The following is a 13,690-nucleotide window of genomic DNA, read 5'->3' as shown; positions in this document are numbered from 1 at the left end:
CTGGCAGTGCTCAAGGCCAGGTTGGACACAGGGGCTTGGAGCAAGCTGCTCCAGTGGAAGGGGTCCCTGCCCGTGGCAGGGGCTGGAGCTGGAGGAGCTTTAAGGTCCCTTCCAACCCAAACCATTCTATGAAATCACCCTTGGCACAAACTGGAGATCAGCTCTTGCACTGTTTTCAGTTACCAAGTTTGATGCTGAAACTCAGCTGCTGCTTGCAAATCCCCCTAAAGCAGAGGAGGGAGGGAGTTATTTCAAGTAAGGATCCATTCCTGCCAAGCACTGCACTAATGAACGCCCTGTAATTCCCCATACTGCAAGGTCAGACTGACTCTGCTCAAAACTCTTGGCTTAATCAGGGTCTAACATGAGGCTGCCACTGAATGTTGCTCTTTTTATTGATTTACCACTAAAAAAGGGGACTTTTCCTTTGATCTCATCTTGTACCCAAAGTGCCAGCCCAGGATATGCCAGACTCATACAAGTTCCAACCACCCATCTGAGCACAGCCCATGGACAAGTGACCCCTTGTGAGCTGTTTCTCTGCAGTTGGCAATATTAGGAGCAAGAGCCTTACCTAAAATCCATCTCTAGCTTGTGCTGTGTTCAATGATTGTGATTACCCACTCACTGGGGGTGTCCTAGTACTGTAGCTACATTCTCCTGCACCTACGCTTTCCTACTTAAGCCTTTGACTACGAAACACAGGGGCTGCCTTTGATGCAGCAGTCTCCAGAAGAACAAGACAACGTAAAACTAACCTAAATGTTAATAGAAGTTAAAGTTACCACCTCTGACTCAGTGGTGACCATGCTCCATGTTGCTGGAACACTCAGGGTGGCATCGCTATGCTCTTGTCACCTTATTGTCCAGGTATCTTCTCTTGGCCATAATAATAGGTAGGCTCCTGCCCGTGATAGACAAGCCCTGATAAAGCTGTTCTTACAGTCTCTTTGGGAAATTGGCATCTTTGCATTCCTGTGGACCTGTCTTGCCTTTAGCTCAGCAACCTCCCCTCTTCTGTTGCTTAGCGTGGTATTAAGTGTGTTTGCAAGTCTCCAGTGCTTCAAGATCTCACTGTCATAGAATCATAGAATCATAGAAGAGTTTGTGTTGGAAAGGGCCTTAAGATCATCCAGTTCCAACCCCCCTGCCATGGGCAGGGACACCTCACACTAAACCATCCCACCCAAGGCTTCGTCCAACCTGGCCTTGAACACTGCCAGGGATGGAGCACTCACAACCTCCCTGGGCAACCCATTCCAGTGCCTCAGCACCCTCACAGGAAAGAATTTCCTCCTTAGATCCAATCTCCAACATGAGCTTCCTCTGGTTAAGTTTGAACCCATCACCCCTTGTCCTGTCACTGCAGTCCCTGATGAAGAGTCCCTCCCCAGCATCCTTGTAGCCCCCTTCAGACACTGGAAGCTGCTCTGAGGTCCCCACGCAGCTTCTCTTCTCCAGGCTGAACAGCCCCAACTTCCTCAACCTATTTTCATACAGGAGCTGCTCCAGCCCCTGATCATCCTCATGGCCTCCTCTGGACTTGTTCCAGCAGTTCCATGTCCTTTTTATGTTGAAGACACCAGAACTGCACACAGTGCTCCAGGTAAGGTCTCAGGAGAGCAGAGTAGAAGGGCAGGATCACCTCCTTCAACCTGCTGGTCATTATACCTGCAAGAGTCCTGATAAATCTGTCTCTTCCTCTGTGTTCCAGTCTTCTTGTACTCTTTTATTTGCCCCTTCTTGACAGATGCATTTCTCTTCCCTTCTCACTGGGATGGGGCTCGCAAACCCCTGCGTCCTATTAAAAAGGGAAGGGAAGTATCCTGGGGCCTTTCAACTTGGTTTTGTAACTGTTGGGGCCACCTTACAGGCTGGAAGGGGGACATTCCACTGTCACCTCTTTTTCCTCATGCATTCACATAGTTTCTGTTCTATTTCCATAGAATCCCAGACTGGTTTGGGTTGGAAGGGACCTTAAAGCTCATCCAGTTCCAACTCCCTGCCATGGGCAGGGACACCTTCCCCTTTGCCTCAAGTCAGAGCTCTCCCTCTGGCAAACAGAACTGAAACAAAAGGGTGCATCACCAAAACGATGGCAAAAGCGGGGCATTTCGGTGCAGGCCCCTGTAATGGTTTATTCCTCCCTGACTGCCAGCCATAGGGATTGGGTTCCTCACCCCTGGCAGTGCTCAAGGCCAGGTTGGACACAGAGGCTTGGAGCAAGCTGCTCCAGTGGAAGGGGTCCCTGCCCGTGGCAGGGGTTGGAGCTGGGTGAGCTTTAAGGTCCCTTCAACCCAAACCATTCCATAGGGATTCTGCGTTACACGGGTTTATTTAGGTTTAGCTGCTTTTTCCCTATGTGCAAAGCTGGACAGCAATATCTTTCTAGCACCCGCATGTCATGAGATGGGATGTCACCAGCTCGCTTTTAGACCCTCATTAATGAAAGTAGCGTAAGCAGAACAGTGCTACTTGTAGTGTGTACACAGTGATCTATGATTCAGCCTGGAAGCCGAATGAGAGGTGATAAAAAGCGAGGCCATGCTGCCCTCATGAGGTGCCTGTCAGGAACTCCAGGAGAGGAAAAGCATTTTGGGGAGATGGCAGGGGAGAGAAACCACTAACCCAGACTGCGGCAGCCTTGTACGAGGAGGAGGAAACACAGGTTAGTAATGGACGCGTTACCCTCTGGGTACATCTTTAGTCAATCTGGCCCAAGAAGCAGCACCACATGGAATAACAAATGGATTTCTACAGTTCAAATCCTTCCAAGCTTCATGCTGGAAAATGATCCTCGGAATGCTGGTGCTATTTGGCAACAGTTCGGTTAAATGAGGTTTTTCCCCCTAAAGGAAAACCCAGAGCATCATCTCCAAATGGGCAATTTCTTGCCTACTTCTGCTAGGGGACCACCTTTTGCAGCTGAAAGGGCAAGGAGAAACTGCTGATGCAGAGCTTTCTCTACTCTGTGGTTATCTTTACGTCTTCTGGGCTGGCACATTTGGATGTGAGGATGTTTTAACAGGCTATAAAAGGCTATAAGAGAAACCTCCTAGGAATCTGACCTCCATCCATGTTCCGGTCGTTTTCAGTTCCATGCTTTCTTGCAGATCTGACCCACAATTGCTGGCTGATTTTCACTCATTAGATTTTCCCAAAATACTTCCTGGCTTTGCTTCTCTGCTTTCCACTGTGATATGATGGAGGTTATACAGGGCAGGGTGGCCCTCCTCTTGTCTTTGATCAAGACAAATATCAGCCTCTGTGCCTAGTGCCATTGCTTAGCATCCCTAAACCACTCTTATTGTGGATCCCTTAAGGCAGACACTGCTGTCTAATAACCTGAATCATAGAACCCCAGACTGGTTTGTGTTGGAAGGGACCTTAAAGCTCCTCCAGCAACCCCTGCCACGGGCAGGGACCCCTTCCACTGGAGCAGCTTGCTCCAAGCCCCTGTGTCCAACCTGGCCTTGAGCACTGCCAGGGATGGGGCAGCCACAGCTTCTCTGGGCACCCTGTGCCAGCGCCTCAGCACCCTCACAGGGAAGAGCTTCTGCCTAAGAGCTCAGCTCAGTCTCCCCTCGGGCAGGTTCAAGCCATTCCCCTTGGCCTGGCCCTACAGGCCCTTGTCCCAAGCCCCTCTCCAGCTTTCCTGCAGCCCCTTTAGGCACTGGAGCTGCTCTCAGGTCTCCCCTTCAGGAGCCTTCTCTTGTCCAGGCTGCCCCAGCCCAGCTCTCTCAGCCTGGCTCCAGAGCAGAGCTGCTCCAGCCCTCGCAGCAGCTCCATGGCCTCCTCTGGCCTCGCTCCAACAGCTCCATGTCCCTCTTGTGCTGCTGCCCCAGAGCTGGATCAGGACTGGGGTGGGGGGGCTTTGGTTTCATGTCTGAGCTGAAATAACATTGTCCCAGGTACTGCAGCAGCAATTCAGAAGGCAAAGCAGCACTTGCCAAGCCACGATTAAGCAGATTGCAAGCGCTCCCTCACTCAAAGCTCATGTGTAGTGAGGTCAAACCCTCCTGTGCTTAGTACAGACAAGTCCCTGAGTAAGCACGCTGGCGCTCATGGCTTTAATCCCAAAGGCCATTTCCAGGAGGTCTTTTAAAACATCCTCATCCCAAACCATCTTGGCCTGGCTTCGCTTAAGAACCCTGCGAAGATCACAGCAGGACTCTGTGCGGCAGCAATTCTCTTTTACGGGACTCAAAGGATAACATGGCTCATGTTGTTCCCCACTGAAAAGCTTTTGTGGGCTTCTTTGAACGTTTATTGAACTTGTTAAAGTTTTTCCTGGTAAAAGCTTTTCTTTATGGCCCCAGTGACCAGGCAATAACAGCCTTCCAAAGGCAGTTTTGACAACCCCCTGCCACTTGACCCCCCTCCAGCTCCTTTGGACAACAAGCTTTTGTTTGCATTGGTCAATAAGCGAATTCAGCCAGCTTCTAAAGTCACTGGCAACCTCCTCACAGGAATAAACATGCTGAAACGTCTCTTACAAAGGAAAGCAATCAGGTTCACATGTTCAGGTTCCACTATAATCACATTCTCAGAGCAAAACTGAGTGCAATATCCTTGAAGTTTGACGGTAACTTAGATTCATGTATCCATCAGAGCCTGAAAATAAGGCAAAAAACAACAGGTTTTGGAGGCAGAAGGAGAAAAGATTGGATTTGCTGTTAAATAAAAACACACTGGGGTAGCTGAGGTTGTAACAGATCAACTCCATCACAGGTTCATAGAATCATAGAATGGTTTGGGTTGGAAAGGACCTTAAGATCATCCAGTTCCAAGCTCCTGCCATGGGCAGGGACACCTCACACTAAACCATCTCACCCAAGCCCCTGTGTCCAACCTGGCCTTGAGCACTGCCAGGGATGGGGCACTCACAGCTTCTCTGGGCACCCTGTGCCAGCGCAGCACCCTCACAGGGGAGAGCTTCTGCCTTATATCTAACCTGAACTTCCCCTGTTTCAGTTTGAACCCATCACCCCTTGTCCTATCACTGCAGTCCCTGATGAAGAGTCCCTCCCCAGCATCCTTGTAGCCCCCTTCAGACACTGGAAGCTGCTCTGAGGTCTCCACACAGCTTCTCTGCTCCAGGCTCAACAGCCCCAACTTCCTCAGCCTGTCTTCATATGGGAGCTGCTCGAGCCCCTGCTCATCCTCGTGGCCTCCTCTGGACTTGTTCCAGCAGTTCCATGTCCTTTTTATGTTGAGGACACCAGAACTGCACACAATGCTCCAGGTGAGGTCTCACAAGATCAGAGCAGAGGGGCAGGATCACCTCCTTCGCCCTGCTGGTCACGCTCCTTTTGATGCAGCCCAGGATACGGTTGGTTAGAAAAGGTTGAATTGGTTAGAAACGGGTGAAAACAGAGTGTGTCCCGACTGACAGAGTTACAGCTACTGCTGTGGCATTCAGCACTGACCTAAGTTGCATAGAATCATAGAATAGTTATGGTTGGAAAGGACCTCAAGATCATCCAGTTCCAACCCCCTGCCATGGGCAGGGACACCTCACACTAAAACCATGGCACCCAAGGCTCTGTCCAACCTGGCCTTGAACACAGCCAGGGATGAAGCATTCACAGCTTCTTTGGGCAACCCATTCCAGTGCCTCAGCACCCTCACAGGAAAGAACTTCTGCCTTATATCCATCATGGTGTCCTGAACATTGGGTGAACCTCATCCCACCCCAGCATGACTTGATGAGGGCCTCACCGTAAGTTTGATCAAAGCCCCACCAAAGATCCTTAAATGTAATCTGTTGGCTTCAGTGGATGTGAGATCAGGCTACCTTGGTTGGATGATGCAGTCTAACAACACGTTTCTCAAGCTACCCAGAAACACCAGCAAAACAAACACCACCCTTTCCCCCAGACCACAATGGTTTAGTGTGTTGAAGGCTTCAAAGAATTCATACCCATGGTTTTAAAGCAACATGGTTTCAGTGTTTTCCCAGAAATTAGGTTTGGTTTATGGGCTGTTGCTTCATGATTCGCACTTGTGCCGTGAAGCCTCTGACAGCGAAGAGCCCAGGTGCCAAATGAGAAGGTCTCCATCGCAAAAAGACCCTCAGTGCCTAAAGAAAGGACCAAAATTACCACTTACTTCCTGTACAACCTAATAGGTGTGTGAATAAACCTGGTTGGTAAAGGTTAATGTGGGGATCGCCTTGTTCTGAGTTAACACTGCTCATTTCCTTCGTGGCCCTATCATTTAAAATGTACTTTGTTTCCCTATCTCACCTAAAATAGATGTTTAAATTATATAGTTCAGTCTAAGAAGGAAGTTCTGCCATGAAAATAATAGCTTTTCTAGCACCAGGATAATAATAGATATTCTAAGCATCATCTGCACTCCAAACCACCAGGAATCCCCTTCCATATCCTCCATGGACGTTGTCTAATGGTTATAAGCTGATTTGAAGATGTCTTCTACTGAAAAGGGATTTCCTCTGTGCTCATAATGTGTCCAGAACAGCTTGATGATGATGTCAAAAGTGCAATGAAGTCTACCTTAGGTAGCTGCGAGAATCATAAAGCAGATTAAAACCACCTCTGGGGATGAAGCAAATGTAATCATCTGCAACTAGAAATGCAGACACTCAGAAACACCTCGGACGTGAAAGGGTCCAGGGTTTAGTGCCGCCAAACCCAATCTCTTGCTTAGTCTCTAGCTTGAGTTTATCTCTCCAAGGGCAAACTGAACCAAAGTCTTTTAACCCCCTATCTGTGGCTGTAAATTCCATTATTTAACAGGCATTCAGTGGCAAAACTTGAGCTCTTTCCTCCTCTTTAACCAGCTCACAAACTGGAGGTACTTTGCACTGCACTTGGAATCCTTCCATCCATCAGTGAAGCGTGTTTGCTCATTTGAGTGATTCTGTAATGATCTCATAGCTCAATAAGAAGCATATTTGACCTGATCCGTTGGCAGAAGCAGCAATCAGTTAGCCACAAAGTCATCGCTTCCTTTCCCAAAGTTCTAACATTGCCAAAACTTACAATGAGGTCTCTTCAATAAGCTCCAGAACGACCTGCAGGCAGTACCTCACCACCACGTCGTTTGAAAGGACACTAGCCCATGGGTCTCAAACTGAGTGCCACCAGGCAGAAAGCAATGGTACAGTGCTGCTTCAAGAGATGGTGTCCAAGCCTTCAGACAGCATTTTGGAAGGTACTCAAGTGGCATTTCATGCCACTTTCCCCAGATGGTGTTTGCTTTATTCTGCAGGATGGTTTAACCTACATGGTTAAAGCTGCATCTGAGTTCTGTTAATGATCATTATTTTCTGGCTTTCTTTTCCACAAAGAATGGCCAGAATAAACTGCTTCTGGCTTGCTGTAAGGTCAAAGTGAGGAGCTGCTGGTGTGAGTGTAGAGCACGTGTGAAAACAAGACAAGGTCAGTAATCAGGTTGTGGGTTTGAAACCTGTTTTTTTCCCTGTTTCCTGTTGGATTCACTTCATGAAAACTTGAGATCACAGAATCCCAGCCTGGTTTGGGTTGGAAGGGACCTTAAAGCTCACCCAGTTCCAACCCCTGCCACGGGCAGGGACCCCTTCCACTGGAGCAGCTTGCTCCAAGCCCCTGTGCCCAACCTGGCCTTGAGCGCTGCCAGGGATGGGGCAGCCACAGCTTCTCTGGGCACCCTGTGCCAGCGCCTCAGCACCCTCACAGGGAAGAGCTTCTGCCTAAGAGCTCAGCTCAGTCTCCCCTCGGGCAGGTTCAAGCCATTCCCCTTGGCCTGGCCCTACAGGCCCTTGTCCCAAGCCCCTCTCCAGGTTCCCTGCAGCCCCTTTAGGCACTGGAGCTGCTCTCAGGTCTCCCCTTCAGGAGCCTTCTCTTGTCCAGGCTGCCCCAGCCCAGCTCTCTCAGCCTGGCTCCAGAGCAGAGCTGCTCCAGCCCTCGCAGCAGCTCCATGGCCTCCTCTGGCCTCACTCCAACAGCTCCACGTCCCTCTTGTGCTGCTGCCCCAGAGCTGGATCAGGGCTGCAGGGGGGTTCTCCCCAGAGCACAGCAGAGGGGCAGGATCCCCTCCCTGAGCTGCTGCTCACGCTCTGGGGGTGCAGCCCAGCACACGGGGGGGTTCTGGGCTCAAGCGCTCACTGAAGCCGGGTCATGGGGAGCTGCTCCTCACCCAGCACCCCAAGTCCTTCTCCTCAGACTGCTCCATCCGCTCTCCCCCAGCCTGGGTTTGTGCTGGGATTGCCCCAGCCCAGGGGCAGGACCTTGCCCTTGGCCCTGTTGAGCTCCATGAGGTTCACATGGTCCCCCCTCTCCAGCCTGTCCAGGTCCCTCTGGATCCGATCCCTTCCCTCCAGTGTGCTGACCACAGCACATAGCTTGGGCAGTTGGTCTGGTTATGGATGTAGGAGCACTCCCTGCATCCATGCACTTGCTGCAGCCACAGGAATTTCATCTCTTATGATAATCAGCTTCCGAAACATCCACAGGGACATAATGAAGGTCATGCTGTCATTTTCAAAGTGATGCAGACAGATAACACCAGCCTTTTGATGTGGTTAGAAGATTTAAATGGCAGTTTCCTAAGGCCTCAGTAAATTACAGTGTCCTACGTAATGCCACGTCTATGGGTGAGATCAGCAGCACTGCTCGAGTGACTGTTCATAAACCAGGATAGAAGAAGCTGCTCCATGTCTGCATGTTGGATATACCCTGCTTAAACTACCCCACCAAGCCTAATTCATTAACTAATTACTCTAAACCCCCAAAGAGATTATTATTTTGCTCAAATTTAGGCACAACCTGGGTTATTAAATGATGCTTATCATGTTGAATGGTCACTGGGATGAACTGTGCAAGGCATGGAGCTGACTTCTCAAAGGCCACGAAAGTCAAATGTAAACCCAAAACCTTATCCCTATGAACTCCTTATTCGACAATGCAACTGCAAGCTGTTCCTTGTCACATTAAATGGCAAAACAAGCAAAGATAAGTGTAAAATGTAGAATATGAGGCCAAAAACTTACCTAGCGTGAGCAGGAAATCCATAGGGATTTCTGTGGAGCTCTATCAGTTCCACTGCTACATTAATCCTTAATGAAGCAGCGTGGGATTTGGGGTCATATTTGAATTTTCCTCTGGGGGGAATTGTGCTTTTTAGTCCCTGAATTATGGGTTAGAGATCTTAGCCTTCATTAAGCAGCAAATTAAGTGTAATCTCCATATACAGGGCTTGCGAGCTGCTATGATGAGGAACTTGTGACTTTGCCAACAGCAGTATTTTAAGATCATAGAATCATAGATAGTCATCTGCTGCTGTGGAAAGGAAGAAAAATAGGGAATTCCTACTATGGTAATGTCATGCGGACCTTAAATTCACCTAATCACTATGTTAATATCCTGGTTTTGGCTGGGATAGTTGATTTTCTCCCTAGTTGCTGGTACAGTGCTGTGGTTTGGATTTAGGATGAGAATAATGATGATAACACACTATGTTTAGAAGGGGAAGGTGAAGGAGTGGGGGAAAGTTAGAATCATAGAATCATAGAATAGTTAGGGTTGGAAAGGACCTTAAGATCATCCAGTTCCAACCCCCCTGCCACGGGCAGGGACACCTCACACTAAACCATGGCACCCAAGGCTTCATCCAACCTGGCCTTGAACACTGCCAGGGATGGAGCACTCACAACCTCCCTGGGCAACCCATTCCAGCGCCTCAGCACCCTCACAGGAAAGAATTTCCTCCTTAGATCCAATCTAAACTTCCCCTGTTTAAGTTTTAACCCGTTACCCCTTGTCCTGTCACTACAGTCCACTAAGTTAGTCAGGGGAAAGTCAGCATTATCCAAAAATAGACTTTTTCTTAAAAATCCTTTGATATTTTAGGTGGAAAATCAGCGGCATCTTCATATTGTTCCCGTAAACTGATTTTAGTGATTTATCTCAGTGAAAACTGGGTCTTACAACTGTGATCCTCTCTGATTTTATAAGTAATTCAGAGCTAGAATTAGTTTTGCTCACTAGATTAAGCTTATCTAAAGAGCTTCACACTTGAAAAGCATTCCCAAATGTCTTAATTGTAAAATCAGAGAATCCCAGCCTGGTTTGGCTTGGAGGAACCTTAAAGCTCATCCAGATCCAAGCCCATACCTTGGACACAGACCCCTTCCACTGGAGCATCTTGCTTCAAGCCCTGCGTCCAACCTGGCCTTGAACACTGGCAGGGATGGGGAAGCCACAGCTTCTCTGGGCACCCTGTGCCTCAGCACCCTCAAACATTCAATGGTCAACTCATTCATAATCATAAGAATACTAAAAAAAAGGAGAAAGAATAATGAAAACTGGAGGAAAAGTCAAGTTTCCAGGAGTTTGATGGCCATCCTTACACAAGTCATCCTCTTCCATCCTCCTCCTTCACCTGCAGCCACTCACCATAGTCTGCCTTTCTCCAAAGCACTTTGTAGGGGTTGAAACAGAGCTACCAAACTTCTCCGCTCGGTTTAACACATGGTGACACATCAACGTGGGCTTTCTTCACCAAATTATGTGATTCTATATGTGGGAGCCAAAGAAATTCAATACTTTGAGCTTAAATCGTGTGCATTTTGGGGTTGTGGTTGAATTTAGCTTTTTTATTGGAAGATCTGGGAACCAGCACATCTTCATTTTTCCTTCTGATGAAAAGAAGCCCTACTATTGCAGTGTTTTCAATAGCACAGTGTGCTATTACCAAGCATCCAGACCTTGTGGAGATCACGAGGTTCAAACGTAGTCATTTTGGACCTGTTGTAGCAGTTTGATTCATCTCCTGGTTACTGGTTCATTACAATACACGTGCTCCTTCCTTTTGAACTTTCCATCTTCAACTTGGAGGACTAAACCTTGCTTCTTAAGGTGAAAAATGGGGGATTCTTTTTTCTACCAAGGTGTGAAGAATTCATTTGGAATGACAAAGATGATCTTAATGTCAAGATTGTGGCATACAAGAAAGCTGGAGAGGGGCTTTGGACAAGGGCCTTGTAGGGCCAGGCCAAGGGGAATGGCTTGAACCTGCCCGAGGGGAGGCTGAGCTGAGCTCTTAGGCAGAAGCTCTTCCCTGTGAGGGTGCTGAGGCGCTGGCACAGGGTGCCCAGAGAAGCTGTGGCTGCCCCATCCCTGGCAGTGCTCAAGGCCAGGTTGGACACAGGGGCTTGGAGCAAGCTGCTCCAGTGGAAGGGGTCCCTGCCCGGGGCAGGGGTTGGAGCTGGATGAGCTTTAAGGTCCCTTCAACCCAAACCAGGCTGTGGATCTATGAATAACCAAGACCAAAATGCATGCTATAGACAACGCCGGTGCAACACACACCAACATAGCATGAATACTACAAACCCATGAGCACTGCAGGCGAATGAAAGCTTCCAGCTGGGATGATCTCCATGGTGTTGGATGTACATGGTGCTGAGGATGGGAGGAAAGAAGAAGAGGAGGAGCAGAGGAGGACAGCGCTCTCCAGCACTGCACACCGCACTCAGCCCTTCCAGATCCACCCCTCCCGGTGGGAACAGGCATTTCCAGTGCTGCGGCACGCGCCGGGGCAGGCGTTCCCAGTGCCGGGGCGGTGGGACGGGCGTTCCTGGCGGTGCAGGACCCGGTGCCTCTGCACTGCAGTGGGATGGGGACCAGCGTCTCCAGCGTGGCCACCTACGCTGGGCAAGCGCTGCAGGGCGTCGCGGTGATTGGTGGCACCGGCAGGGCACGGGGACGGGACTGGCGCTCCCAGTGCGGTATGGTACGTGAGGACGGGCCTTCGGCACAGGGCGCAGGGTGCCTGGGCAGGGTGGGATGGAGGGATGGCTCTGTTGGACTTCGGTTGGGTGGACCATTGGGGTTGGCCTGGTGTGGGGTGTGCTGGTGGGATGTGGGGTGGGTTGGTTTGATGTGGGGTGGGTTGGCATGGTGTGGGGTGGGTTGGCATGGTGTGGGGTGGGTTGGTGTGATGTGGGATGGGTTGGCATGATGTGGGACGGGTTGGCATGGTGTGGGGTGGGTTAGCATGGTGTGGGGTGGGTTGGTGTGATGTGGGATGGGTTGGTTTGATGTGGGATGTGTTGGCATGGTGTGGGGTGGGTTAGCATGGTGTGGGGTGGGTTGGTGTGATGTGGGGTGGGTTGGCGTGGTGTGGGGCGGGTTGGCATGGTGTGGGGCGGGTTGGTGTGATGTGGAATGGGTTGGTGTGATGTGGGACGGGTTGGTGCAATGTGGGATCGGTTGGCATGGTGTGGGGTGGGTTGGCATGGTGTGGGGTGGGTTGGCACGGTGTGGGGTGGGTTGGTGTGATGTGGGATGGGTTGGCATGGTGTGGGGTGGGTTAGAGTGCAGCAGGGTGGGTTGGTGTGATGTGGAATGGGTTGGTGTGATGTAGGATGCGTTAGTGTAATGTTAGGCAGGTTGGCATGGAGAGGGGAAGGTTGGGTTGTTATGGTGCAGGTTGGTCTTTTGTGGGGCTGGCTGGTGTGGTATGAGGCTGGTTGGCCTGATGAGGGGGTGATTGGTTTGCTGTGGGGCAGCTTGGTGTGATATGGGGCAGGTTGATGTGTTGAGGGGCAGGTTGACTTGTCCTGGCACAGGCTGACATGGTGTGAGGCAGGTAGACATGGGGCAGCTTGGTGTGATGTGGGGCAGGTTGGTTCATATAGAATCACAGAATCAACCAGGCTGGAAAAGCCCCTTAAGCTCATCCAGTCCAACCGTTCCCAGCACTGCCGAGGCCACCCCTGCCCCATGGCACTGAGGCCTCGTCTCCACGGGGAGTGAACCCTTGCAGGGCCGGTGCCTGCAGCCCTGCCCTGGGCAGCCTGTTCCAATGCCTGAGCACCCTCTGGGGCAGGAATTGTTCCTCAGCTCCATCTAAACCTGCCCTGGGGCAGCTTGAGGCCGCTTCCTCTTGTCCCATCCCTTGTTCCTTGGGAGCAGAGCCCAGCCCCTCCTGGCTCCATCCTCCTGGCAGGCACTTGTAGGGAGCCATCAGGTCCCCCCTGAGCCTTCTCTTCTCCATCTGACCCCCCAGGTCCCTCAGCCGTTCCCCATCACACTTGGGCTCCAGGCCCTGCTCCAGCTCCATTCCCTTCTCTGGCCCCGCTCCAGCCCCTCAATGTCTCTCTTGCAGTGAGGGGCCCAGAGCTGAGCACAGGATCCGAGGGGCGGCCTCACCAGTGCCCAGTGCAGGGGCACAATCCCTGCCCTGGCCCTGCTGCCGCACTGGTGCTGATCCAGGCCAGGATGCTGGGGGCTTCCCGGCTGCCTGGGCCCGAGCTGCTCACGCTCAGCTCCATCACTCAGCACCCCCAGCACACGGACGCAGTGTGGGGCAGTTAAAGCTGCTGCGGGGCACGCTGGCACGGGATGGGGCCGTTTGGCTCGCTGCGGTGCCGGCCACCCCGACGTGAGGGTCCTCCCGGCCCTCACCATGACACAGGCCGCGGGGACCCCGCCCACTCCCCGTTGCCATGGCATTGGGCCCCGCCCGCTCCCTGTTACCATGACGACAGGCCCCGCCCCCTCCCCGTTGCCATAGCAACAGAACCCCCCTCCCCTCGCACCCACCCAGCAAAATATTTTCGTCCCACCACGTGATGCAAACAGCTCCCCCACACGTGACGGAGGCCGAGCTGTGCCAATCAAACCCACTGTCCTCCAATCACCAGCCGCGCCTTCACGCTGTCCTCCAATCACCAGCCTCGCCT

This window comes from Lathamus discolor, chromosome 4 (assembly GCF_037157495.1).
Source record: "Lathamus discolor isolate bLatDis1 chromosome 4, bLatDis1.hap1, whole genome shotgun sequence".
Taxonomy (NCBI): Eukaryota; Metazoa; Chordata; class Aves; order Psittaciformes; family Psittacidae; genus Lathamus; species Lathamus discolor.
Note: the sequence above shows the minus strand (reverse complement) of the source record.